Here is a 14,395-nt window from a genome sequence, read left to right on the forward strand (position 1 = left end):
ACTTTCGATTATTTTGAGTGTCTACCCACAAGGAGAATTGCTAGATCGCACAGTAATTCTATTTTTCATTTTCAGAGAGAACTCTCTTTTTTCCACAGCATCTGCACCATTTTGCATTCCCACCAACAGTGCTCAGGGATTCCAACATCCCCACGTGCTTGGCAGCACTTGTTGTTTGCTTGTTTTATGACAGTAGCCAACCTGATGGGCGTACGGTGGCATCTCACAGTGGTTTTGATTTGCATTTCCCTCTTACTGATGTTGAGCTCATCTTTCCATGTGCTTATTGGCCACTTACCTTCCTTGTACCTCCCTCACTTTTAAAATGAGGAGCTGGTGGGAGCTGGAGGGTCATTAGGAGCTCCCTGTCCCATCTCCCCGTGACGGCTGGGCATCAGGCCTAGTCTAGGCTGCCCCAGGCCCTTGGATCTGGACGGTCCTGGTTGGAGTGACGTCCTTCCGCTTTGCAACCTCTGCTTAGCATGCCAACTTCTGCTTTAGACAGGAGCCAACATGAGGGAAGCCATGGGCCCACCTGATGTCGTATCTCGAGCACCTGCAATTAGCACCTGGTCCACAAGACATAGCCAGGAGCCACTTTTAAGCAAGTCAGCCTGAGTGTGGCCCCAGTCCTTCGGCTCCTTAACCACAGGGCCATGCTGAGAGTAAACCCCTCAAGGAAGATCATGCCTACCAATAGGCCCAGCAGCTCCATTTTTTGCTTCTTTATTCCTGTGATTATATTCCACAACACCCCCTAGGCCAACTTTCTCTCTCTTCTCTATGTATCTGCTGTTCAGCCTCAGATGTTCTAAACCCGTGATGCTAGAAGAAGCACTTCTTTGCAGTTGGAGTCACTTTGTGTCTTTTGTCCCTACGGCATCTTCATTCACAACCTCCCCCGTCTCTCTCTCCACTGTGAGCCTATCATCGCATCCCCCAGACCAGTGGTTTGAGAACAACTGTGGGAAGACCTAGCTGGTGTCCTCTCCTTAACACCAGTTAGGAAGGTGGGACCTGGGAGCTGAGGTAATCTGAGAACCCTGCCCTTTCTCTTTTTCACCATGCGCTCTTATCTTTGCATTTTTCTTCTCAGAGAATGGGTGTCTAGTGGACATGCCCCCACCACGGGGAACACCAAGTGTGGACGCCTTGAAGACTCTGAGTTTACTGCCGTTAAATTTTGGCACAATCCAACTGCCATCTTCTTTCATCCTCGCATTCAGGAATTTCATCTAGAGCTACTTTGCATGCATGGGAAATTTCTCCCAAACTCTAAACCCTTAGAAACATCTTTTGCAGACAAACTGGCTGTAAGTTGTCTTCACTTAAAAAAAATGGGACCAATACCAGCCTTGAAGTGTCACTGGAGAGATGACAATAAATCATGCATTTAAAGTATGTTAGTAGCACCTTGATCAAAACTTCTCATGCAAATAGGATTTTGATACTCTGAAAAGAACAATCCCTGAAATTGAACAACACACTACAGTGTCATGGGGGCTTTCTCGCGCTTCCCCTCATTTAATCTCTGTAGCAGCCCCGCGGGGCAGTGATTGGATCCCAGGAAGAGCGCCGATGGCAGATTCCACGCCAGGCCACGTCCATCAGTACAATTTTAAGTTCTTCAAGCTGGTGTTCTGTCCTTTTCCAGACATCTTGAATGGTGAAATTTGAAGGAGACTTCCCAATTTATTTATAGCCAAAGGCATCCAGTGCTCTATATCATCTTCCTGCCTCCCAGCCATATCCCAGCCGAGCCGCTTTTGTTTGTTTGGGATTTTGTTCTGTTTTTCTTGCCCCTTCCCTCCTCTGCGTTCCGCCTCATCTTGGGCAATCAAAATTTCCCCTGGAGCCCCTCCCCTGTCTGCTCACATCTTCTGGGGGATGTGAAGAAGACTCAGTTACTGACTTACAGCGCAAATCCATGCAGCTTATCTTTTCTTGAGAGAAAACAGGAAAGTCGATTTGATCGCATGGCATTCGTTCAGAGTTTGGTTTCCTAGGGGAATAATTTAGGACATATGAGGAAGATAAATCTTTCATATCAAGAGTCTACAATAAGGGCGCCTGGGTGGCTCAGTCAGTTAAGCATCTGCCTTCGGCTCAGGTCATGATCTCAGGGTCCTGGGATCGAGCCCTGCAAATGGGCTCCCTGCTCAGTGGGGAGTCTGCTTGTCCCTCTCCCTCTGCCCCCCACCCCAACTCGTGTACTCTCTCTCTCTCTTGTTCTGCTCTCTTTCAAATAAATAAATGAAATATTTTTTTAAAAAGAGTCTACAGTAGATACAGAGCTACTAGAAGGAGCAAGATGTTCTGGTCAGGCTGCTTCTCCGGAGGAAAAGCCTGGAAGTGGATGGGTTTTCCAGCCCTAGAGTAAGTGTGGGCGGGCTGCAGTCAGGGTGACGAGACCTCGCATCTCTGGTCCAGGGAGAAATCCAGAAGCCCTGCCAAACTAGATGCTTTTTTTCCTCAGATGACTGTCAGGTGGAGATGTGGATGCATAATCCTTTCTTTGCCACAGCACACGAGGAAGCAACGCAAGGCTTGTCAGAGGGGACCTCGCTGCCTGGTGGACAAAGGAAATGACCCAACATGGATTCAGCTCACATAGTCAGGGAATATTCTGGAATCCTTTGACAGAATGCAAACCTCAACTAGCAAAGTGAACTAGAAGCTCCGAGTCTGTTGCTTACAGATACTTTTTAAGCTCACAGATTTCAGCTCGTTGGCCTCAAAAGCAAATGTTGACACCATGGGTCCAAGACTATTTCACAATTTCAAGATGAACGGTAGCAGCCTTTGCACTGAAAGTCATCCCAGAGCAGATAAGTGTCCATGCCTGGCCCTTGACCCACAGAGGTGAGGGGGGCAGAGGTTGGTCTTTGCTTAGTGTTGTTGCTGTTTTTTAAGCTCATCAAGCACACAGGGAGTCCAGAAATTCCAGAAAGACTACAACACAGTCTTTCACTCTACGTGTGAGCTGGTTTTCCCCACACCTACATGATGTGTAGCGGGAGGATTTTCCTGACTCCCCTGGCCCTCTCCCAGGGGGCTCCAGTCCTGTGACCCTGGCTCTCTGGAGGCTCCCATGGCCAGCCCTCTGGGGCCCGGGAAGGAAGAACAGGCTTTGCGTTAGACTCTTGCTCCTCTCCCCATGCCCTCCACCAAGAGCTCGTGTCTTCATCTTAGCTCCCCTCCTCCTAAAGGTTGTTCTGATCCTTCCTTTTCCTTGAAGTCCCCACGTGCTACAGTTAGTTGAACTTGTTAAAACTGCAAGATCTCCTCTAGGAGCTGATGTCTGTCCCTGCAAGCATCAACTAAATGTTTAAGCCACATTTGCAGAAAGTAGCTTGCAATTCTTTGGTGGGAGGGAGTCACAGCTTGGATCCAGAGAGTGTGGACAGTTTAGCTCTGATTTTTTGGGGCATGTGTATGGTTTGCTGGACAACATCTCTAAAATTAGACCTGGACCCTTTCTCCCATTTGCATCCTTCCATACACATGTCCTGAGAGGCCCGAGTAATACAGAACTTGGGGTTGATTCATCACTTCAACTTCCATGTGACCCCAATGAGTCAGGAACCACTCATCTACAAGATTTACCAAGCAAATCTACTTCCCTGTCTTTTCACTCAGAGATACTACCTCTTGGGATTCATTTTCACAGAGAAGTGGATGTGTCTAGAGCTCCAGAACACTGATTTTCAGATGTTAAACCAACCTTGCATTCCTGAGATACAGCTCACTTGGTCATGGTGAATAATCCTTTCTGCATATTGCTGAATTTGGTTGCTAGTAGTTTGTTGAGGAGTTTTGCTTCTATATCCATGAGGAATATTGGTATGTAGTTTTGTTTTTTTTTTCTTGTGACGTTTTCATCTGGTTTTGGTACCACAGGAACATTGTCCTTACAGACTGAGTTGGGATCTGCTTCACCTCTTGCTCCCCACAGCCAATTTTAAATTAGTAGCTAGAGTAATGTTTTCAGTGTAAATCAAGTCACATCATGTTCTGACCTTCCTCTCTAATGGCTGCCCATCACACTCACCATCCAGACCACTTGACTGGGCCTCCAGTGCCTAGACCCTGCCTGCACCTTGACCTTTATCTCTTACCACCTGCCCCTTTGCTCCCTTAACGGCAGCCACAAGGGTCTTCCTGAAGCTCTTCCGGTCCACCGTGCTACTTTCTTCCTCAGGGCCTTTGTCCATTTTATTTTCCCTGCCTGGAATGCCATGGATGGCTCCTCACCACCATGCAGGTCTCCACCCAATATCATTTCTCGAAGGCCTTCTCTGAAGGTCTCATCTAGCACAGCCTGTATCCCACCATCACTCTCTGCCCCACTATTCTGTTGGATTTTTTTAAGTGCTATGATCTGAAATCACATTATTTGTTTATCCCCTTACTATCATGTAAATTCCACAAAGGTGAGGATTTTGTCTTATTCCCTGTCGGACTGTCCATATCTAAGGATGTGAGGGATGCTTGACAGAAGTCCAGCAAATGTTGGGTAAATGAATAAAGTGGGCAGAGGTGTCTGTACAAGGATATTCAGCACAGTGTTGTTTATGAGAGTAGCACATTTAAAATGACACAAATGCCCAACACTAGGAGATGAGTTGAGTAACGTCTAGTGTATCCAGAGGATGAAACATTATGTAGTCCCTTAAAGTGGTGTTTACAAAATTTTAATGACATGGAAAGATGTGCATAATGCTACATGAAAAAAGTCAAGTTACTCTACATACAGTTTAGCCTATTATATTTTATGTTGGAAACACATTTTTATAACACAAAATATAAAAATGAAGGGCACAACCCCAAATCTTAACAATGATGGTCTCTGGGTGGTGCATTATGGGCAATTTCAATGCGTCTTTTATACTATTTAGTATGCTCTACAATTTCTCTGATTTGCATGTATTATGTTAATAATAATATTTTAAACATTATCACTGTTATAGAATCGAATATATCTAATAGATAATAATTTTGGAGAAGAAGAATTTTTAAGTGGGAAGACGTCCTCTCTCTCCTAAGCTGAAATGTTCCCTTTAGTAATGTTTTGAGTAGAAATTTCTAAATGGTTCTGAATATATGGTGGATTAGTAGCTTCCTTTGTGCTTCTTTTTGCCCTGCTTGACGGAGTGAGGAGGTCCAGGAGGTGACTTGGGGCTTTCTTTTTATAATGCTGACTGATTCACATCAATGCTCATGGTGGGCTTGGTCCTTCTCCCCTTCAGACTCTAACTCCTGAAGATGAAACCATTTTCCACGTATCTTTCTATCTCCTGAGAATGTACACCCCACACCATGCCCCACCAGTCTGCCTTCACTGGCCTTCTCTGTGGCTTCACCTGCTCACGGTAGAGATGGCAGACGGCATTCCCATCTGACCTCAGAGCCTCAGGAGCCCTCAAATGCATGTTCCTATACTTTACTCGAGGCAAAATCTTCTTCATGATGCCACAATGCCATTACAGTGACCCTGCTCTGAGCAAAAGGAGAGTGCCCTGTCAATGCAGGGCCGGAGAGAAAAGAACAATTAAGAAGTCTCTGCTGTGTGTGTACACGCTCTCCCCCTTCCTCTTCCTCCTCCCTTCCCCGAGGTGCGTGAAGAATCTTTCCAATTCCAATCTGGCTCTTTCTTTCAATGTGTCCAGTGCCAGTGGATGCCATGGAAACAGCTGTCCCAGTGATCAGGGAGGCTGGCTGGAGCCTCTGCTGTGTGGAGTGACCCATCTCTGAAGAAAGAACTATGCTCCCTCCCGTGGAATGACCTCTCGTCTGCACGGGGGCCGACCCGCTCTATGGGATTGCCCTGACGTCTGAAGGTCATCTCTGCTGTGAGGAATAGCAACCCATCTACGCTATTCTGAAGGCATGGAAACATTCAAAGATTTCTGCTTAAGACACAAGCTGAGCCTGAGTTCTTCCTTCTGGGCTGCAGATGTCAGCAGAGGCTGAAGTGTCTCGTGGAATCTCGAAGGCTGTGTGCGCTCGCTTTCTCTCACCTCCCTGGAATGTTTTCTTGCATAACAGTTACCAGGCCCCTAGAATTTCTAAAGAGTTTCGAGAATTCCAGAAAGCAGCCAAATGACTGAGAAGCAGGATAAACTCTAGATCAGCAACTTCAGAAAAACTGGGGAGCCGCTCCCAGAACCGCTGAACAACCAGCTCCCAGAGGGAAGAGGGTGTTTTATTATATGTTTTCTTCTCAGACTCCCTCCTTCATTTGACCATGAAATTAAATCAGCCAAGGTGTTTTCTCTTAAATGAATAAAATAGGCTGATGTTAATAATGTGCACTGATTATTAAGCACTCTTTACATACTAGACATTGTTAGACAAGTTTATGCCCCCATCTTGCTCAGAGTAAGAGCCGAGGACTTCCACTGGACATAAGACCTCACACGACTGCCCCCCCGCCAGGTCCCCCAGCGATCCTCTCCTGCCCTGGCCCCTGGCCTTCCTCTCCAGCCCCTAATCTCTTGGGTCCTCTGACTCATCGGCTGCTGCTCCTCCTGGGGCCTGTGCACCTGCATGTGCTCTACATGGACGGCTCCTCCCCACACTGTCCATGCCCAGAGCTTCCCCTCCAGGCCTCCTCAGGGATGCCTACTCACTACAGAGTCTTCTCTGGCCCCTGTGCAGAAAATCACCTCCAGCCCTAACTGGAAGTTCGCTGTAGCATCTGTCACCATAGGACGCGTTTTGGTTTTGCCTTGTAGGATGGATGCCCAGGGAAGATGGGAGTTCATTTTGCTTGTGCTGCATCCCCATGCTTGAAACTGTTCCTGTCCAAAGATGACACACAGATGGCCATAGGTACATGAAAAGATGCTCAACATCACTCATCATCAGAGAAATGCAAATCAAACCACAATGAGATGCCTTCTCACACCTCATATGATGGTGACTATCAAAACAGCAGGAAATCTGTGTTGGGGAGGATGTGGAGGAATGGGAACCTCACGCAAGGCTGGTGGGGACGCGAAGTGGTGCAGCCACCATGGAAGATAACCTGGTGGTGCCTCCAAGGTAGAAATAAAACTACCGTATGACCCAGCAATCTCACTTCCGGGTACACATTCAAAAGGATTGAAAGAAGGGCCTCGAAGAGGTATTTGCACACCAGTATTCCCAACAGCAGTATTCACAGTAACCAAGAGGTGGAAGCAGCCCAAATACCTGTCGACAGATGAACGGATACACAAAACGTGTTCCATGCGCACAGTGAAATATTACTCAGCCTTAAAAAGGAAGGAAATCCTGTCACACACGCTACCACACGGATGAAGCTTGGGGACATTAAGCTAAGTCACAAAAAGACAAATGCTATATAATCCCATTATATGGGGGCACCTAAGTAGTCAGAGTTCACCCCCACTTTGGGTTCTCAGAGTGATGCCTGGATGGGGCCCTGGTCTCTTGGATGTGGGCTCGGTCTCTGACATCCACAAGTTGGCAAGCTGTCCAGGTGATCCTCATGGTACTTCCAGGGAGAGCCAACCACTGCCCTATCCACGTGTTCCGGGAGGACCTTGGCCAGAGAAGCTCTGCCCCATGGAGCTGGTGGTCAGCAGGACAGTGCAGGAGCTTGTCTATAATCTGCTTCATATGAGGCAGAAGTGTGCAGAAGAAAGCACTGCAGTTACAGGTGGGACCGAATCTTGAGGACTTGGAGGTACCACCCAGGGTGGACTAGAGCAAAGTCACTCGATGCCTCTTGGAGCTGCTTCCAGAGCTTTCCAAAGAGAGCAGTCAGAATGCGGGGGGGCCCAGCTACCCCATGCAGAAGCACGGAGCGTGACTTCAGGCCCTCCCTGGGCAGGCAGGGCATCGAAACCCCAGTGAAATCAAGCACCTTCTCAGGAGCTCTACGGGTGTCTGCAGAGGCTCCTGCTAATTTCCCCACAAAGGCTGCCTTCTCCTGCCACTTGGAGGGAGTCTAGACCAGGTGTCCTAGAATGTTCAGAAAACATTCTAGGAGCAGAATGTCAGGACCTCCTGGGAGCAGTCGGGGAGGCCCAGCTAGGGACCCTTTCAGGCAGTTCAGGACTGGGAACTGTGTCCCAGAGCATTTCACAGATCGCCTTGCGGGCCCCTGGACGACGCCATGAGGTGCATGTGATTAACCAATAGGTGCTTGGTCCACTAGCAAATGGCTGGCGAGCAGGGGAGCCAAGAGTCCAGCCAGGTCCATCTAATGTGGAGTAGAACAGTATAGAAATGCAAATTCTCAGGCCCTGCTCCAGACCTACTGCATCAGACGCTCTCAGGAGGAGCCCCTGAGACCTCTTCTAATTAACAAGTCCTCCGGGGGTTCTGATGTACCGTAAAGTGTGAGAGTTGCTGCTCTGTCCCAGCCCCTGGCGGATTCTCAGGAGGCCATCACATCCTCAAACTGGTGCTTGTACAAGCTCTCGGGCGAGGGAATGTGCTGGGGGGCCACACGGTCTTGCCCCGATGACACGTGAAATCCTTCAGCAGCATTGCTGCACTCCCATGCTCCCTGGTGCCCAGCAGAGTTCAGCGCTCACCGGGGACTTCATTTCCATGTCATTTTTCTGGTTTCTCACTCTTTCTTTTTCGAGGTGTGGACCATCGTCTCTGACATGGACCTCGTGGCCTGGGCCAGGCTCCAGAGCTTGCCAGAAACGAGGGTGGGGATGGGCAAACGCACTGAGCACCCCAAGTATTTAGAAGCCGGAAGGGAGGTCATAGAGGAGCACGCCCAGTGTGGTGGGCAGGGTACAGAGCACTCGGCCTCCAGCTGCCCCGCGTGGGAGAGGTACGCATCATCCATGACGTGTCTCAGTCTTGGGTGCATGTGGAATCTCCAGGGGAGTCTAAAAATCCTGAGGACATAGGTTCCACATTCTCTTTTAATTGGTCTGGGAGCAGTCTGGGCATCAGAATGCTTAAAGCCACCCCAAGTGATTGTGATGTGCCTCCAGAGTTAACAACCGCTGTCTGGAAGCCTAAAGTCCAGAAGTTGGCTCTTGCAAAGCCTGGCCCTGGACCCGCAGCCTCTGGAGGCGAGGGGACTGGTGAGAAATGTGCTCTGTGGCCCCGTCACAGCCCCACCCCCACCCAATGAGAACCTCCCTTTCCGGTGATTTGTGTGCACACGGAAGTTGAGGGTCACCAGCATGCTGCTCGGAAAACTTGGCTGCATTTTCGAATCCGCTGGGGGCTTAAAGCACAGCCCGATGCCCGGGCCCTCCCAGACAATTAAATCAGACTGCAGGATGGGAGCTGCTATTCCTAGTGGGTAAGTTCTCCAGGTGTTATTCATGTGCAGACACTTTAGAGAACCTCTGGTCTAGGACACTTTTCCCCACACTTGAGGCAGGGCCAGCTACATTATTTGTGGGGCCCCTTGTTAGTAGGGCAAAAAGTGGTGTTAAAGGTACCAAGGTATGAATCGTTTTCCCTTCTTCTGTGATCTCTCTCTCCTGACCTGTCATGTGTTGTTATTTCCCTCGGGCACAGGGCTACCGGCAGGGCGAGCGCAGACTCCCACGGGCACCCCGAGTGCTCCCCACCCCCCAAGGTAAGAGTGGTTCTCGTGAGTCTCCCAGCTGCCGACGCAGGTTCCGAGCCCCAGCCAGGAGCCCGGACTCCGTCTTCCCTTTCCACAGGGCCGCCGCCCCAGCCCGCGGTGGACCCCATGTTGGAGCGCTCTGGGTACCTGGAACGGGGGCCTTCACCAAGTCACCTGTGTGCCGTGATGTGGTACTGCCCTCTGGGAGAGAGGTGACCACCATCATGCTAGACATAGGTGCCGACCCCGACCCCATGGGGGTCGAGCCCAGGCCTCCACCACGGGCGGAGGGGGACAGCAGGGCAAAGCACTTCCCTCAGCAATGCAACGGCAGCTCGGTTGTTTCTGTCCCGGGCAGGAGGCTGCCACGGTTTGGGGCAGGGCAGGGGGCCAGGCAGGGCCTGGGGCACGCGGAGCCGTGAGCCGGGCGCCCACAACTCATTCTGGGGAAGCAGGGAAATGATGGGGCCATGCCCCCTTATCCCATCAGATTTTACTTATAAACACAAATTCAGAGAGAAAGTGATTAAGGAGTGTGAGACAACAACCCAGAGTATGAAAACCCAAGCGTGGGGCCCTTCCGAATGTGCTGATCACACGCCCACGAAGCCATCCTGCCTGGGGGACCGTAAGAATCTCATGAAGATACTTGCTAAACGTTCAGATGTGTCTGACCACCCAGACCTGAACAGAATCTCCAGAATTCTCATGACAGTGTGTATTTGGGATTCCCTGTCAGTATCCCTGTGCCCGCACCTGTTCCCCTGTGGAGGGTGTGGCATGAAGTACCTTCTCTGCTTGTTTGTACTGATCCTGACCTCTACGGTCTGATTAGACCAGAGACAGGCACGTGGCAAGGTCAGGTAACCTATCATCCGGCCACCACCCTACAACGTAGCTTCACGCACAAAGGACCAAACAGGGGAAATGGTGGGTTCCCAATCCAACAGAATGCTTTTCCAGGAATGCCAACTGGATAAAGACACACACAGAGAAATGAAGTGAGTCATGGTGATGATGTAGGGATGGGGGTTTACCCCCTTGTGAGGAAACCTCCCCCAGAGCTCTTGGTCGGCATTCAATTCAGCTGTAGTTCCCTTAGAGCTATGGCTCGAGCCTAACACTATCCAGCCTCTTGGCAAGATGGTCCCGTGCTCCAGATCCCTGTCATTCTTACTTCCAAGGCTCTCGTCCTTACCTCTTCTGGTGTGACCTAAAAGGAGCTCTGTATTGCAACCAGAAGGGAATCATTCCCATTTGACAGATGAGAAAACCAGCTTCAGATCGGTTCAGCAATGGGCCCAACATCCTAAAGGTAGGTGACGCCCAAACTCGGCATCATCCGGACAGCAACATCTGGAACAAAGTTGGTCTTTGGTGGGGCGTGCAAAAGGAGAGGCAAAGTAGGGAGGAGGTTACCGAGCTTTCTTGGTGAATTGTGTTCCGCACCTGAGGCCAGGAAGCAGAAAGCGGGTCGCTACCCTGGTTCCACCACCACCTCGCTGGCTCCTCCACAGCCCCTTCCTGGCTGCCTCCACTCCCCACGGCAATGCTTCAGCCCCGCGGCGCCCTAGAGGAGCCTTACAGGTAACCTGAGACAAGGACAGAACAGCCTCCCCTGAACTGCTGAGAAGGAATCTGCTTCTTCCTTTACAGTGATCCAAAGAGGGACAGGGCAGCCCGCAGGCTGAGACTGTAGGCGGGGAGCCCAGGCGCTGGCACCCCAGGTGGGCTAATGGGAGGGAGCCGGCCTCTCATATGCGTCCCTCCCCTCACCGCTCCGATTTTAAGGGCTGTTTGTGGTTCATGCACAGATGCCCAGGATCTTTTCAGAATTATTCATTCCCTGCAACTCTCCCCCTGGGGTCTGGCAGACGTTGCCTTGGTTTGACTTTTAATAACATTCTTAGCAGTAAATGCTGTTGACCAGGCTTCACTCTGTACGGGTGCGAAGTGATTAGTGGGATTTCTGACATGAAGCCCTGAAGGCTTGTCTTAGGAGAGGGTTTCTATCAATTGCTGGAGTCTCCTGCCCCAGTGCAGAGAGCTAGTTCAAAAGGAGAGAAATCTTCCTCTCTTCCCACCTGTCATCTCTGCAAGATGCTGGCTTGCCCTAATGGCTCATGCCAGGCCGTGGGGCATTTTTTTTTCTAATCTTCCTTGACTGAACCTGTCTTAGAAATCAGATTATGTGGAATACTGCAGAAGTTCACTGTTGTTCCAAAAAACAGAAAGTATTCAGGCTACAAGGTATGACCTTTAAAAATCCAGTGCCCTTGAGAAAATAAAGTTGCTGAGTAAGGCCCCAAGGCCTTGAGAATTTGCCTTAAGAGGGCTTTGGGGATTAAGGGACAGTATTTTTTCTTGTCATAAGGCTCCAATTTCTAGGTCAGAGGTAAAAGGATATGACTAAGTCAAGGGACTGCTCACCACTTTTTACTTTCCATTTCCCTCAGCTAAGTGGGGTTTCCTGCTCAGGAGCATGCCACGGACAGTTGCATAGGATGGTAAGAAGTAGCTTAATGTGGCCTCGACCACCAGGGAGAAGGGCCTATGGTGCTCATCCCTTGAGCCCGCCAGGTCAAGGACTTCCTTCAGAAGCACAAGAGGTAAGTAGGTGGATGGGCCCAAGGTAGTTCTCATTCTTCCTTCAAGTGCCATGTACAAGCCCCCATATCAAAGACAGAGGGTCTGTGAGCAGTGGGGCCTCCATGTTCCAATGGACACAAATATCCAGAGAATGGAGCTGCTCTTTCCACATTTACCCACCAGTCTCCTCTTGCTATGGTCTCAAGGGCAGTATAAGATAGTCCCAGGTCTGGTCTATGGAAGCAAGCTGGTCAGTGTGGGGTGGTGTTTGCATGGGGGCTGAGGGCCATCCTGGGAAAAGTCTCACACGGTGCCCTCTGCCAGGCACCGGACTAGCCTCCACTGGTAGGGCAGATGGGTGGGCTTCCCTGCAGGTACCTATGGGTGGAAGGGGCCCAAAGAGCCTGGGGGAAGAGGTGTCCTCGCAAGGAGGAAGGAGCCAAGCAGGATGAGCTGGACCAGGTAACCAAATCTTATTGGTCAGTAGGAGTGGGGATTCTGAGGACAACATCCCTGGCTTAAACAATAGAAATGGAATGTTTCACAGTCTGTAATTCTAGAAGTCCAGAATCACGGTGTTGGTGGGGTTGGTTTCTTCCACAGGCTGTGAGGGAGCAGCTGTTCCAAGCCGCTCTCCTGGACTTGTAGGTGTCTGTCCTCACATCGACTTCCCCCTGCATGTATGTCTCTGGGTCCAAATTTCCTTTTTTTATAAGGACACTGGACATATTGGATTAGGAGCCCACCCTACTCCAGTATGACCTCAGCTTAACTAATTACCTTTGCAATGACCCTGTCTCCAAATCAGGTCCCATTCTGAGGTCCTAGAGGTTAGGACTTCAATAGAAGTACCCAGGAACACACTGGGACTTCGGCACAACATAGAGTGGCCTCACTCCTCACTTGGAAAGGATGCATATCAAACTGCTCCAGCCTGCAGAGCATCCAGTATCCAGGAGTTCAGGACACCATCAGGAGAGACCTCTGTACCCTGTGAAACTCGGAGGCCAGCGTGGAGCAAGAAGCACCTGTCATGTCCTCACAGTGGCTCTGATGGGTCCTGAGCCATGCAGGGAACTTGGTGCCAGGAACTGCAGGGAAAGCAGGGTGGCAGCAGGACCACACCCACCACATCTCTCATCCCAGAAGCCGGAAGTGTTTTGTGTGTATGTGGGGCTCCTGGAGATGCCCAGCAGGTGGAGAGATCTTTGTATGAGCAGAAAGGAGCCAACCACCTGGCTACTTACAGCACATGCCTCCCTTTCTTACTGATTTGCAAGATAATAAAGGTGTTTTCTATCTTAATTCATCCTTGTAATCCTAGAAACCAGCACAGCATCAAGGCTTAATATATTTGTGGAGGATGAATGGGTGAAGGGATGAGACGAGGTGTTCCGGACCTCTTGAAGGAAAATCAGTTCATCAATTAATCATTCTATTAGACACTGTCTACCCATAGCTGTGCTGGGTGCTGTGAAGAGCACCCAGAAATAGATGACATGGCCCCTTAATTCATCATTGTCTCAGTAAACAATTTATTGAGTGCTTTCTCTATGCCCAGAGCTCCATGGATGGCACTCAGATTAGCCATCTTAAAAAAATCCCCAATAAAACTGGAATGAAGCATTCAGTGCCATGCTGACCTGTGTGTTCCCAGTGAACAGGCTGCACCAGAGTTCAGCAAAGGAGAAATGGAGGCTGCGACTGAAACCCACCAAGTCTTCAGGAAAGGAGAGCCCTGCGTTCTGCACTTGTCCAAGGAGGAGTGTGGGGTGGGGGCACGGGAAACAGGATGGGAGTCACACAAGTTGTGGGATGGAGTGACGAGGTCAAAGAAGGAGGCCATGTTTGCACCTTCCGGGGAACAAGTGTTGGAAAATCATGGGAAATAGGAGATGAGTTGGTGGCATCTGATCCTACAGATCAAGGCTGGACAAAATTTTCCCATAAAGGACAAAATAGTAGATATTTCGGGCTTTATGGGCCACTTGTGGTCCCTGTCCTAACTACTCAGCTCTCTTCTTGCAGTGTGAAAAGAACCATAGAAACACATACAGGAGTGAGCGTAGCTGTGTTCCAATAAAACTTTATTTAGAGATGTTGAAATTTGATTTCACATAATTCTCACATCATGGAATATTTTCTTCTTTTATTTTATTTTCCTGGTGTTAGAGTCTGTCAGGGCTGCTTTAACAGAGCGCCATTGGGTTGGGGTGGCTTACAAACGATAGTAATGTATGTCTCACTGTT

This window comes from Leptonychotes weddellii, chromosome 3, assembly GCF_054177405.1.
Source record: "Leptonychotes weddellii isolate Sample4059 chromosome 3, ASM5417740v2, whole genome shotgun sequence".
NCBI classification, from domain to species: Eukaryota; Metazoa; Chordata; class Mammalia; order Carnivora; family Phocidae; genus Leptonychotes; species Leptonychotes weddellii.